The sequence below is a fragment of the Hippocampus comes genome, unplaced genomic scaffold (genome assembly GCF_001891065.2).
Source record: "Hippocampus comes isolate QL1 unplaced genomic scaffold, H_comes_QL1_v1.1 scaffold85, whole genome shotgun sequence".
NCBI classification, from domain to species: Eukaryota; Metazoa; Chordata; class Actinopteri; order Syngnathiformes; family Syngnathidae; genus Hippocampus; species Hippocampus comes.
The window spans coordinates 3,775,413-3,788,189 of record NW_017805540.1 but is presented as its reverse complement, the minus strand read 5'-3'; the positions used below and the strand labels follow the sequence as shown (position 1 = coordinate 3,788,189).

General features: G+C 42.4%; 1 long non-coding RNA gene across 1 annotated transcript in view; it reads right to left on the bottom strand.

Annotated features, from left to right (window-relative positions):
• LOC109521144 (uncharacterized) overlaps positions 1-4,596 on the bottom strand; it is a 9,505-nt gene extending 4,909 nt beyond the window's left edge. Inside the window, exon 1 of the long non-coding RNA XR_002169296.1 lies at positions 4,424-4,596. This is a non-coding gene — a long non-coding RNA (uncharacterized LOC109521144). The remainder of the gene's footprint in view (positions 1-4,423) is intronic.
• Positions 4,597-12,777: the final 8,181 nt, after the last annotated feature.

The window sequence follows — 12,777 nt, the reverse complement described above, 5'->3', positions numbered from 1 at the left end:
GGGGGGCCTTTGGGTGGGGTATGGGGGGTGTGGAAGACAGTGAAGCGTGTGAGGGTGAGTAAGTTGTCTGGTACAGGTGAATGTCCAGAGCTGAAGACATCTACTTGTCCAGGCCAAGACTGTATGTTCGGGTCACCCGTGGTGATGGACGCTTAGAATGCAGAGATGAGCTCAATTTCCAGTGACATCACCGCCTGTTTGAATGACCGAAAGCAATAATTGAAATGAATGAGAGTTCGTTTGTTTGTTTTTTTGGGGTTGGGGGAGTAAAGTCACAGCTCATGATGTGCTATTTCTTCTTAAACAAGAGACTCTTGGTCAACCAAGTGCGGGTTCAGTGCTCTTCTGTTCTCAGCATGCAGTTTTTCTATTAAACTGCCTGGCACTGTCAACCAGCTTGGGAATGTGAGCCGGCGCAGCCATGCAGAAATTCTCTGACTAACAATTATATCAGAAACAGGATCTCGGATTACTGTCCCTCGGGACGGGGCCGGTGGGCGTCTGCTCCAATCATTACCGGCCATTCAACAAGGCTGCGCACTGCTCTCCACCGTTAGCCATTGTCAATTATGCCATCCCTGGTGTAAACCCCACGCAACACAAAGCCGAGCTGCCAGTTCCGGCTGTAGTGTAGCGAGCTGACAGCCCGCTGCATCCCCTCCCCACACTTCACTCCACATAACCAGCAGCAGTACCGCATCCCCAGCCCCCGAGGTTTGCGAGCATCCTTCCCTTCGAGCTACTTTCCTGCAAAACCGCATCGAGCTCGCCGTAGCCTGACCTTCCCGCGGCCTGGCTCGCGGGGTCAAGTGGACATGATGGATCCGTAAGAGCCCCAGCAGGATTCGCTCGGGCCGAAGCAGCTATTGTTTCTGTTGATTTCTTACTTACGAACTGCCAAATGACATGCCTAATTCATGTCGCACTCAATTAAAAGCTATTTCCATCTCTGTCCAATCCTTAATATTCTGACAATCCTTCAAATTTTCTACTTTTTGGAGGCTTGGTCACTTCACACAAGGAGCTAAAGTGAGTGCTGCCTGCTCTGATGGGTCCTGCGCTGAGCTGTGACGGGTGACGGTGCGGTCCGCTTGAATACACCGGCTCTTTTGTCCTTCACACTCTGCAGCCCACTGATAGCTCCTCCCCACCCCGCCTCGAGCTGTGTGATGTGAGGGGGGGGGGGGAGTGTGTGTATGTGTGTGTGTGTGTGTGTGTGTGTGTGTGTTGTGGGGGGTCCGGGGGGGGCGCATTGGCCAATGAGACATGGCTACCCTCTGTAATGTCCGGACTGGACCCATCAAAAAGCATGCCAGTAGTCTGTGTGTGGTTTGTGTGTGGAGGATACCACTTGATCGTATTTTCACTAGGTGGGCCCCTGGAAAAGCTCGAATCAAATCATTGTGTCAGCATATATCAGCTCACGTTTGAGGATCACCAGCAACTGAGTCTGCCATTTGCGGCTGCTAAAAGGTTCACGTGAAAGTGGTCGATGGCTTATTCTCGAACGCTACCTGGCTCCGCAGTAACGGCGGACAAAATGATTCATCACCGTCCCTCTGTCCGCTGTGACCTCAGCTCACATCACAGCGCGGATGAGACGCTGATTGCGCTCTAATTGAGGATCCTTACACCTCAACCTTGCGGAATGTGCGCCTACTCGTCCGCATGAGAGACGGAGGGCTGTTGGGCTGCCAAAAAATAAATAAAATAAAATTCTCATTTTCATGGAACATGAGCTTATGTCCGACACACGAGGTCAGTAGCATCACATCATCTATCCCATCAGTCGCTCGTCTGAGGACTGAATGGACAGAGTGCAGTCGAGTCAATGATGCAAGGTCAGCACTTAGACAAATTATATAAGAATCTCTGTCCTTAATAGCAGCGGCTTTGCTCAGCTGACTTGAAGTGCTTTTACACAAGAAGCCTGACTGTTCTGGTTTCTTTGTCTGGTTTTTCCAAAGTTCACCGCACAGATGACGACTTTAAAATGCCAAGAAGACTTTGTCATTTGACTGCAATGCCACATACCACAGACACACCAGCTGCTTGCCCAACCTGTTTTAACCAAAAGCATGTTTTTAATCCTCAGTTGAGTGTATCTTTGGGTTGGAAACTGCAGTTAAGGGAGTCACGGGTCTCTGCTGGTCGCAGCAAATGTACACTTGGCTGGAGAAGAATCATCAAGCTCATTATTTGAACCAGTCCTGTGTTCTCCCACTATTGAATGAAAGTGACCCAGTCGGGTATGTGCACATCCTCCATTGAAGAGAAGATACGGCTTTAAGCATTTACACGGGAGTGATCATGCCCATGCTTTCATTTACTTTGGGACATGATTCAGAAATTTGTGTTTTGTCATTAGGCCAAAATGACAACTCTTTTTTTTTTTTTTCCAAATAGGTCAGTAAAAATGGCCCCTCAAACCAAATCCAAAATAAAACCGAGACATTCATTTAGCATCAAGTGTAGAAGAACTTTTTTCAAACACTCCTTTTGTTGGAAAATACAGACAAAAAAATAAAATCAAAAGCTTCAGCAAAGATATCAGGGCCTTGCCGGAAAACGCTTTTAAAAAGGCTTCAACCAGATTGGCCTTTGCTAGCACTAAACTGCTGATTGATCTGCGAAGTCATGTTTCCATTCAAAGTTGTTAGTTCTGAGACAACATGTGAAGCATGTACAGTACATTGCATAGTTTTTTTAAAGGTAGCATTAAAAAAGTTTTACAGAGACACATTAATTAAAAACACACAATAATAGCAATTATTTAGCACCAATTATACTGTATATGTTGCATGTGTACATAAGATAAGATAAGAAAACCTTGTTACAGCTGACATTCTCGCGAATTTGTGTCCCTTTGAACGTGCAACAATAGGCAACAAGTTAAAATCATAAATCGGAACATCACCAAGTCAAGGCATCTCCATTTGAAATTAAAAGCAGCGTAATTCACAGCTAGTAGTGACTTCAGCCACTTGATTTTGACCTACACCCACACTCGGTTCACTGGAAGTCCGGTATTTCTTTATCACAATTCATCCACGTATTCTTTCAAAGTATTCAAAGTATTCATAACCCAAGGTTGTCAACACCTCGTTTGAATCAAAGCGACGGCAGTCGTCTTTTCTCATGAGGGAAGGTCTAAACCAGGGGGTGTCAAACATACGGCCCGCGGGCCGGAACCGGCCCGCAAGTAGGTTCAATCAGGCCCGCAGGATAATGTAAAAGTGAAAAAAATGCATTAAAGACACAGAATTAATATTTTTAATCAGGTGCAATTCATTGAGTATCCGCAAGGGGACACTGTTTTGATCAGAGAAGAAGACAACAGCAGCCTCAGTCTGTCACTGAGACAGACCCATGACAGCAGACGCTATCAATAGCACTCTCACATTTACACATTTAATAGCACTCTCCTTAGTTTGTAAGGTGTAGGCAGGGATTACATTTAGATTTTATATGCACGTGTAAATGCTTTAAAACTTGCTTTCTTTATGAATCTTGTTTAATCTTAAAGTGCATTACTATATTTTTCAATACCAATTACTTGTTAAAGTTTGTACAATCAGTGGGATCAGTTGCAATGCATATATGTGAATGATAAAAGTAAATTGCACATTTGTCGAAGGAAATGTAAGGTGCTTCATGAAATGTTTTGTAAAAGATATGTTCATTAAATTTCAACATTTTCCTAATGTTCTTGTGCTTCTTTATACCAAAACAAAGGAAAGACATATTGTTTTGGTTATTTATAGCAAAGTATTGTATCATTTTAATGGTCCGGCCCACTTGACATCTACCGAGGCCGTATGTGGCCCACCATGTGAAATGAGTTCGACACCCCTGGTCCAAACCCTCCGATGTACATATATTTTTGTGACTGTTTCTTGGGTTATTACTCTATATTTTTCCTACTGTTTGTTCTGTATTTTTGTTTGCCATTGCACAATATATTGTGTTTAAAAGGGATTCTGTTGTTTTAAAATTGGGTTTAAAGACCCTCAAAAATATTGACATTTCATAAATGTTATGAAAACATGGCTCAGGCGTATTTAAGAAGGATATTTTTATATGGCGGATATTCACTTACTGCGGTGTAGTCTGGAATGTGACCCTACGATGGAGTGGGATGACTGCACGTGCTGTGAATGTCAAGTTTGGGAATGAACTGAATGGTGATTGGATCCCACAAAACAAAAATCCGTCACAAAAATCTTTATTTACACGCAAAAGTGCACCGACAAAGTATAAACAGAAATCGCTGGTCACGAGGGGCCAGGAAAAACAAGGCATAAACAAAAAGCTCTTGCAAAAGGCAAGATAAAAGTAACGCTGAAAAAACACACGAAATGACAAGAGTCCAATTACACGCAAACAAAACAAGATCAAAGACAAAAATAATATCAATACTTACTATCGAGTAACTCGAGGCAAAAGCGACAATGACGAGATCGAGCACTTGAGCAAGAGCAGCAACAAGGTCAATAATCCGACAAGAGACATGGGATCTTGGCATCTTAAATACGTGTCTTAATCATGATGATCAAATTGGCAGCAGGTGTGCACGCTGGAGGAGGAGCCTTCCACTGCCACCTGCTGGAGAAACACAAGAACAGGATCATGTCAGTGAAGGATAGTGGTGGTACGCAGTCACCGGAGAAATAGCGGGTCCTCAGTTTACGACGGGCCAAGTCGTATTCCTACAGCGGAATTTGTCTGCAACTTGGAACGCTGATGCAGTTTTAAAGTCATTACAGCAAATATTTTATGAAGAACACTTCAAGGCCATAAATCGAAAATAATCAAAGAAAAATAGCAAGTGTGGCGGTAACTTTCTTGTGCCATGTTACCATTTTTTCATGGTGAGATTGTTACGATGCTGTGCAAGTTAGTAACGTTGAACCCTTTATCTTTTTTTCTGGTGTCATCTTCAGGTTGACATACATGGTGAAGATTTTTTTTTTCTCAGGCTCCAGCAAGGGAAATCTAACAAAGCTCAGCAGTGAAAGACTCGGGAGGTTATGAGCCAGTCGAAAAACCTTGTCTGGGATAGAAGTTGAATCACTCTGTAGTGGATGGTGACAGTTTGCACTTTCCTGGACATGCATACATTACACAGGAAGTGTACCTGGGCAGTTTTTATTTTCTGGTCGGCTTGTCGACAAAGAGCCTGGCAGCGGTCCAGTTCAGCCTCGCCGCCGAGGCTGCCGTTGTCTGAAGTATTTCACCAAAGCTTTGTGCATCCTCTTTTGCAACAAAGAGAGCTAGGGGGGGAGAAGGCAGAGAAAAGGAATTGGTAAGGCAGGGAGAGGAAATTAATGGCAGTGTTCAAGAAGAATGATGGAGGGGAATAGAGAAAGCAGTCAATAGCCCATTCTGCAGTACACGGGCCTGACAGGAATTTCACAGTCTCTTGGTTTCTCTGCCCACTCGTGTGCACTCATCAGAATCCAGTCACATCTGGCTGCCAGGATGGGGGGTTAATTTTCTCTAAATGCTTCAGCAGTTTTGTTCTAGCTGAGGCAAACTCTGTGACTGCAAAGCTGATGAGTAAAATATTTCTACTTCACCCAGTTTAACTTTATACCAATCCCCTCAAGACATATTTTACACGTACACACAGAGCCATGAACCCCCACACCGAAGGCAGAAATTATTCCGAGCCTCTTGGAAAGGCATGCCGCTTGCTTTATTATTTGAATGCAGTTTCACGCAAAAAGAGGTTTCCATTGTGATTGATGACATTGCAACCCCACCAACCCCCACCTTTAACTCTTTCGACAAAGCTTGCCATTGCCTGGCAATGTGTGCTCCAAAGCTGGGAAGTGAAGGGAATTCGCTAAGTCATCAGCTCCTCGAGGAAAGACAATAAAATGAGGGCTCATTAGGGCACACTGTTCAGAAAAACGAGCATACCCGTACGAACAAATAAACAGAGACTTGCCATCATGGTCAATGGGGGCATTAATGCTTTTTTTTTTTTTTTAAGAGGAGCCATTAGATACAAATTTATTTCAGTGATAGGTCACAATAGGGATACGTACTTAATAGCAACATTTTTAAAGGTTATTCTGTTATTCTTTTGACAGAAAACTTGTTGAGACTGAATCAACAGTGCCTCCGATGGTGACAGCCAAGTAATACACCCCAAAGACATCATTACGGAACTTATACAAATAGTAGCCGTGTGTTTGCTCACTCAAATGAAGACATTGGCTGGCATATTTTTCCACTGTTTGAAGAAATACCGTATTTTCCGCACTATAAGGCGCACCAAAAAGCATTCAATTTTCTCAAAAGCCGAAAGTGCCCCTTATAATCTGATGTGCCTTATATCTGGATCAATGTTCTGATTTCTTGGATGTAGTATTTTAAATGTTCTGTAAAGCGCTTTGTTCGAGCTGCAACGATTGTGAAGGCTCTATATCAGGGGTCAGGGACCTATGACACACGAGCCATATGTGACTCCTTTGATGATTGCATCTGGCTCTCAGATCAAACAAAATATTCTCGCTTGTTAAATCAATCCATCGATTTTTTTACTGCTCATTTCCTGTTCAGGGCTGCAGTTGGCTCCAGGAGCATTTTTGATTGGATAATATTGGCCTACGTTGCCGTTGCTGTGGAAACAGGTAAACGCCGCCTTTTGAATCAGTCCGCTTGGCTGTGGAAACAGGTAAACGCCGCCTTTTGAATCAGCCCGCTTTAGCTCAAAGCTAATCCTTTGATGAATAAGATGGCCAAAAGGAAAAAAAAAAGATGACGAGTATGGTACACTTCAGGATGAATGGACTGAAGGATTCGCCTTTGTGGACAGAACAGGTTCTGTAAAGCGGCACTTTGACACGCACCATGCTACGTTCGCATCAAAATACCCTGCGAGAGACAGCGGAAAGGAAGCTACTGAGCAGGGTACAAGCTAGCCAGCAGCAACTCTGCCTATCGATCCCGCAAGCTGATTATAATTCCCAAAGAATACCTTCAGAGGCGCATTATACTGACATTTTGTTGAATTCACTTTAAAAATACACTATATTGTATAGCTCTCACTGAAATACATTTCCAAATATTTTGCTGATATGGCTCTCTTAGTCAAAAGGTTCCTGACCCCTGCGCTATATAAATAAAGCTGTATTGTATTGTATTGTATTGTATTGTATTCCCCTAAGGCGGGCCCGGTGGTCGAGTGGTTAGCGCAGAGATCGTGGATTTGATCCCAGCTCCGGTCTTCCTGTGTGGAGTTTGCATGTTCTCCCGGTGCCTGCGTGGGTTTTCTTCGGGGACTCCGATTTCCTCCCACATTCCAAAAAAAATATGCACGGCAGGCTGATTGAACACTCTAAATTGTCCCTAGGTGTGAGTGTGACCGCGGAAGGCTGTTCGTCTCTGTGTGCCCTGCAATTGACTGGCAACCGGTTCAGGGTGTCCCCCACCTACTGCCCGAAGACAGCTGTGATAGGCTCCAGTACCCCCCAGTGAAAATTTTGAGGATGCAGCAGATTGGAAAATGGATAGATGGATGGATGGATGGATTCCCTTTAGCGTAGCCCCATCTAGTGGATTCATAATGCAACTGCAGCCATTACCGTAGCTTCTATTCTATGCATCTTATAATGCAGTGCACCCTATATATGAAAAGAGTTTTAAAATGGGCCATTATACGCCTTATACTCCGAAGTGCCTTATAGCGCAGAAAATACGGTACACTGAAAATTCTTACTTTTCTGTGTTAGTATCATTAATTTGTGTTATTTATTGTTATTTTATGTTACACGGGATGTAAAGTGCTTTGTTACAGCTGCAGCTGTTATGAAATGTGCTATATCAAAAAAGTTGTACATATATCGCCTTTTTAATCAGAAGTTCTGCAATTGTAAATTATCTTGTCGAGCCTTCTCCATTACGTGTCGGTGTTCGTCCAGTGTTGATTTGCTGTATTGTGACAGCATAATGGTTCATTAACACCGGTTCACCTTGACGGCACTCAGTGTTGTCGGGATGCTGGTTTTATTTTCACTGCATTGTTCTGCTGAATATCAAAGAGATGAATGTGTGGTGCTGATTTTCTGATTTCTAAAGGCTGTTACACAAGAAGTGCCTCAAGTCAAGAACAAATCAATTAAAGGCAACCGCAAAGTGCAGTCTGTACTTACCTAACCGTGGCATGAAATGCTGGCGTTATAATGTTCGTAAAACAGCCCAAACTGGAAAGAGTATGCACGCATGTAAATTAGACTAAACAGGAGAGGTCTGAATCTCTATGTTGACATAAGCTTGGTCTTAAAAAAAAAAAAAAAAAAAAAGACAAAAACAAAAACTAAATTTAGGAATTTCGTAAAGAAGCCAAGAGGCTTCTGTTGTAAGAGTGTCAAGTGAATACAAACAAAAACGGTGGAGGGCTGAAGCCAGGGTAAAAGGAAATCAGGCTTTGATCATGAGCGTGGCAAATCCTGTCCACAGGATTTCATTTTTGCATGCATTTCGCACTTGATAACATTCATGCAGTTAGATGAGGAAAGGTATTAGTCAGTTTTTTGGAACAAATAATATGTATTTTCTCGTTGCAGGCAAAGCACAGCCTCTTCCTGACATTAAATCTGTCAAGTGCAATTCCATTCCAGTTAAATTGGGTCAGAAACTATAAAGATTAAACGGGGCTGGAGCACTTGTCTCCATCAAGACGTCTTCTGATGTTATTTTAGTTCCAATGACACACACACACACACACACCCACACACACACACACACACACACACACACACACACACACACACACACACACACACACACATACATACACACACACACACACACACACGTATGTGCCTACACACACAGCCCGACCTGTGGTTGTAGGCCAATTATGGCTTGCATATGTGGAACAACAGTTATAAAAAAAATTTTAAAAAGGAAAAAAACCCAGACATTATCTAATATCCTGCAAGCAATGACGGCTGCAGCATTTTGACTTGTAGCATCGCTGAAACCATCTTGAAAGTCAGTTTAAATCATAAATTCAACTACAGTATGTCCATTGGACATCCTCCCATTGTTTCTGATCAAGTATGCAGAGGTATGAGGAAAGGGTGTTCAGCAAAACACCTGAGAGCTAAGCTTTTGATTGACACTTAATCAACCAAAAAGAAAAAAAAAATCTGAATTTACAACAATGACCTGTGATGTGCGCACAAACAAAGGGATCGGTTGGACCGCTATAAATGTAATGTATTCTCCTGGGCTCCATACAAATGTGACAAAATACAACTGAAGAGAACAAACGCAAAGAAAACATACCCGTGTATAAAAAAATCAAAAGCTTTCAGCACGTGGTTTTTCTCACTCAACACACGGAGGGCCTCTTGTCTGGTTTCCATGACGAGCTTCGGCAGACCCTCGTCCTGAGCTGCTCGTTTTCTCTCAGCGCTACTTGTAGTGCTTCCTAGGCGGATTCAAATAAAAGGCAAGTCATTCAACGACATCCAAGTGTAATCATACTTAATTTGAGCTGGTTAAGAGTCATCAATAATTATGTTTTGTTTTTTTTTGCGGGGGGGGGTCTTATTCGGTAAAATATTTAGTTTGATGACAGCAGAGTAAACTAATAGTGACACATCTGCCTCAGTCAAGACAGTTCCGGGTTCAAAGGCCCAGCTACTGAGCTGACGTTCGTTTTTTTTTTTTCCTGATAAACTTTGCTTTTTTAATACGAGCATTACGTGTAAAAGGTCACTTGGTTACAATATGCTCAGGAAACACCCTCCTGATCTCGCACTCCGTTATTTGACTTTGAAGGGGGAATCGATTTACTTTAATTGAGCTGCATTTATAAAAATAATAACGTTAACCTCTTTTGTATGGCAGTTAGGAATTATCAAGTGTTTTGCATGCATAGTTCACAAAGGTTTTACAATGGCAGCAGTTTCAGACAATTATTTTCGATGGGGATAAATATTACCTCAAACCCAAGTGAGAATATCAGCACACCAGAAAGGAAAAAGATTAACTGATGTGGTTGCCTTTTTTGTTTTAATATATAAATAAATAAGAGTTCACTGCTTGAATTCACTTGATGCCAGTTGAATAATTGCTGAAGCAGCACAATGCACAGCACCGATGCAAATGTGTGCAAATATGTGATGCACATTAGACAAGTAGACCGTACACATAGAATGATGGCAAGTCTGATATGCGAGATTTTACCATGCTGGTTTTGTCTACAATACAGTGACACTGTACTTCTAATTAAGGATAATTGAACATCAATGCAGGAAACCTCTCAAGTGTAGCATCTGTCTACACGTCTCCCCTTTCATGTTGCCGCTAAATATTTTAAGTCTACCTGGAGCCATAACCGAGTGTGTCCCCACTCTAGTAAAAAAGCAAACAGCTGAACAGTGATGAGTTGAACCCAACAGAAAGGGGGCCTGTAAACATGACAAATGCCTGATGTTGATTTCGGGTTTAATTACTCCGTGCAGCTCTGACAAAGCCCATCTGACGCTGTTGTGAAAAGTAAATGGAACAAATTACACTTGGTTGCGCCTAAGAAACTGATCGCGTCTGCACTTTGCATTGTTTACTTTGCTAATACCAAAATATGCGCATTAAGGAGCAAGCAAAAGGAAGTAGAACCTCCAAAGCGAAACACGATCCATTCGGTGACGCAGGTTGTGCTTGTCCCATAAGAAATCATGTGAACCTATTAATAGGTTGCAGGCGCCACATAAAACCTTTACTACCTCTACAGGTAATTTTTCAAGTAACGTTTTAATACTCTTCATGATCGCGCAAGCATAAAGAGGAAGTGAAACACTGCGTAATTCAACTAAGTACTGTACAACTAAACTTGAGCAAAACCACTCGCCACAAGAAGATGCGACGACGTCATGCTATTCATTAGCAACTATGCCGGGGGTCGGCAACACGCGGCTCCAGAGCCCCATGCGGCTCTTTAGCGACATCTAGTGGCTCCCTCGAGCTTTATAAAAAAATGTTTGAAAATGGAAAAAGATTTTCATAGGAGGCTAATATAGCTCAAATAGATATAGATGCATGTTGCAGCTCCGAAAAAGGAGAGCTGTGGTGTTGGTGTTCCAAAACGTACACTTTATTTATGCTTTTAACAGTCTCGACAAACACAGACACGTCTGCGTCCGACTCCGTGCCTTCTCTCTTCTCGTTCAACTCGAGAGGCGTTCAAAGACAGCCTCCGAAAAACGGAAATTCATGATCACTCCACTGACACTAAGATAAGAGAAAATAATGCACCAAAACAAAAAAATCAAGCGAGGAAATCACAAAATAAATTCTATGGGGGCGTTTATGAACACACAACAAAGGATTAAATAATATAAACAATTCTGAGACAGTCCAGTCTCCTACATACATACAGCATGTGTTTCCTTCATTGTAAGTTTTATAGAAGGCTTTGATTTTTTTGCGGCTCCAGACATATTTGTTTTTTGTTTTGTTTTGTCCTATATGGCTCTTTCAACATTTTGGGTTGCTGACCCCTGCACTATGCTATTGTCGTTCGCATGTGCTTGACAAATTGGATGCAATTTATATCGAGGTGATTGTGATGAACAATCAAATATCTTCCCAGGTTGCCCTCTTTTGCATTTCCTGTTGTATGGTTGTGTCACACTTTTTCCTTCACCATCACCGGGCTACATCCAGTAGCCTTTACAAAAAGAAACCAAACCATACATAGTCGATGAAAAAACACAAATCCTTTAGATGGTCACTGAGCTGAAGTCTCACAAGACTTTCTGACATCTCGCTTGAGGTCACGCATGACGATGGTTTGAATTTTTAAAAAATGTGACTTAAAATTGTATGTAACTTTTTTGTGTTTTTCTGGAAACACCGTATGTATGTATGGATGTATGGCGTAGGCACAAATTCAACTTATCGTAAAATATGCTAACCCCCCACCTCAAAAACTTTTTTGCATTTTTTTCTGTACTTGTATAATTGGGTCCTCGTGTGGTGGTTTCCTTTATCAGAATATGAATGAATGAAGATTGCAAGCATACTAACAAAGTGTAAACACTTTATTGGAATGCAATCCAGGTTCAAAACGATGCTTTTTGTCCATACCTACGATAATGCACGTTTTTTTAAATGGCTTTGTTACTTTCAAATCTCACTTTGTAACTGCTTTTAAATGTTGTACTTTTGATTGCAGTATGTGAAGCATGTTGAGGAATATCCATCCATCCATCCATCCATTTCCTAATCCGCTTAATCCTCACAAGGGCCTCAGGCGTGCCGGAGCCTATCCCAGCTGTCTTCGTGCAGTAGGTGGGGGACACCCTGAACCAGTTGCCAGCCAATCGCAGGGCAGACAGAGACGAACAACCTTTCGATTCCACACCTTGGGACAAGTTTTAGATTTAGATTTAAAGTGTTGCATTGACCTGCCATGCATGTTTTTGGAAGGTAGGAGGAAAACGGAGAACACGGAGAAAATCCACGCAGGCGCGGGGAGAACATGCAAACTCCACACAGGAAGGCCGGAGCCGCAATCAAACCCTGCACCTCTGCACCTCTGCACTGTGAGGCTGATGGGCTAACCAGTTGATCACTGTGTTGAGTAACATTGTGCATGAAATGTGCTACATATATCTGGAATTTTCAATTTTTTTTTACAAGGTACTGCCTAGGTACTAGGTACTGGTAAATATCAAAATAATTTGGCCATTTATTTTCTTTCTAATAAAGCCCCCTATGTAATGCCGCCCCACCCACCCCATGATTTGGATC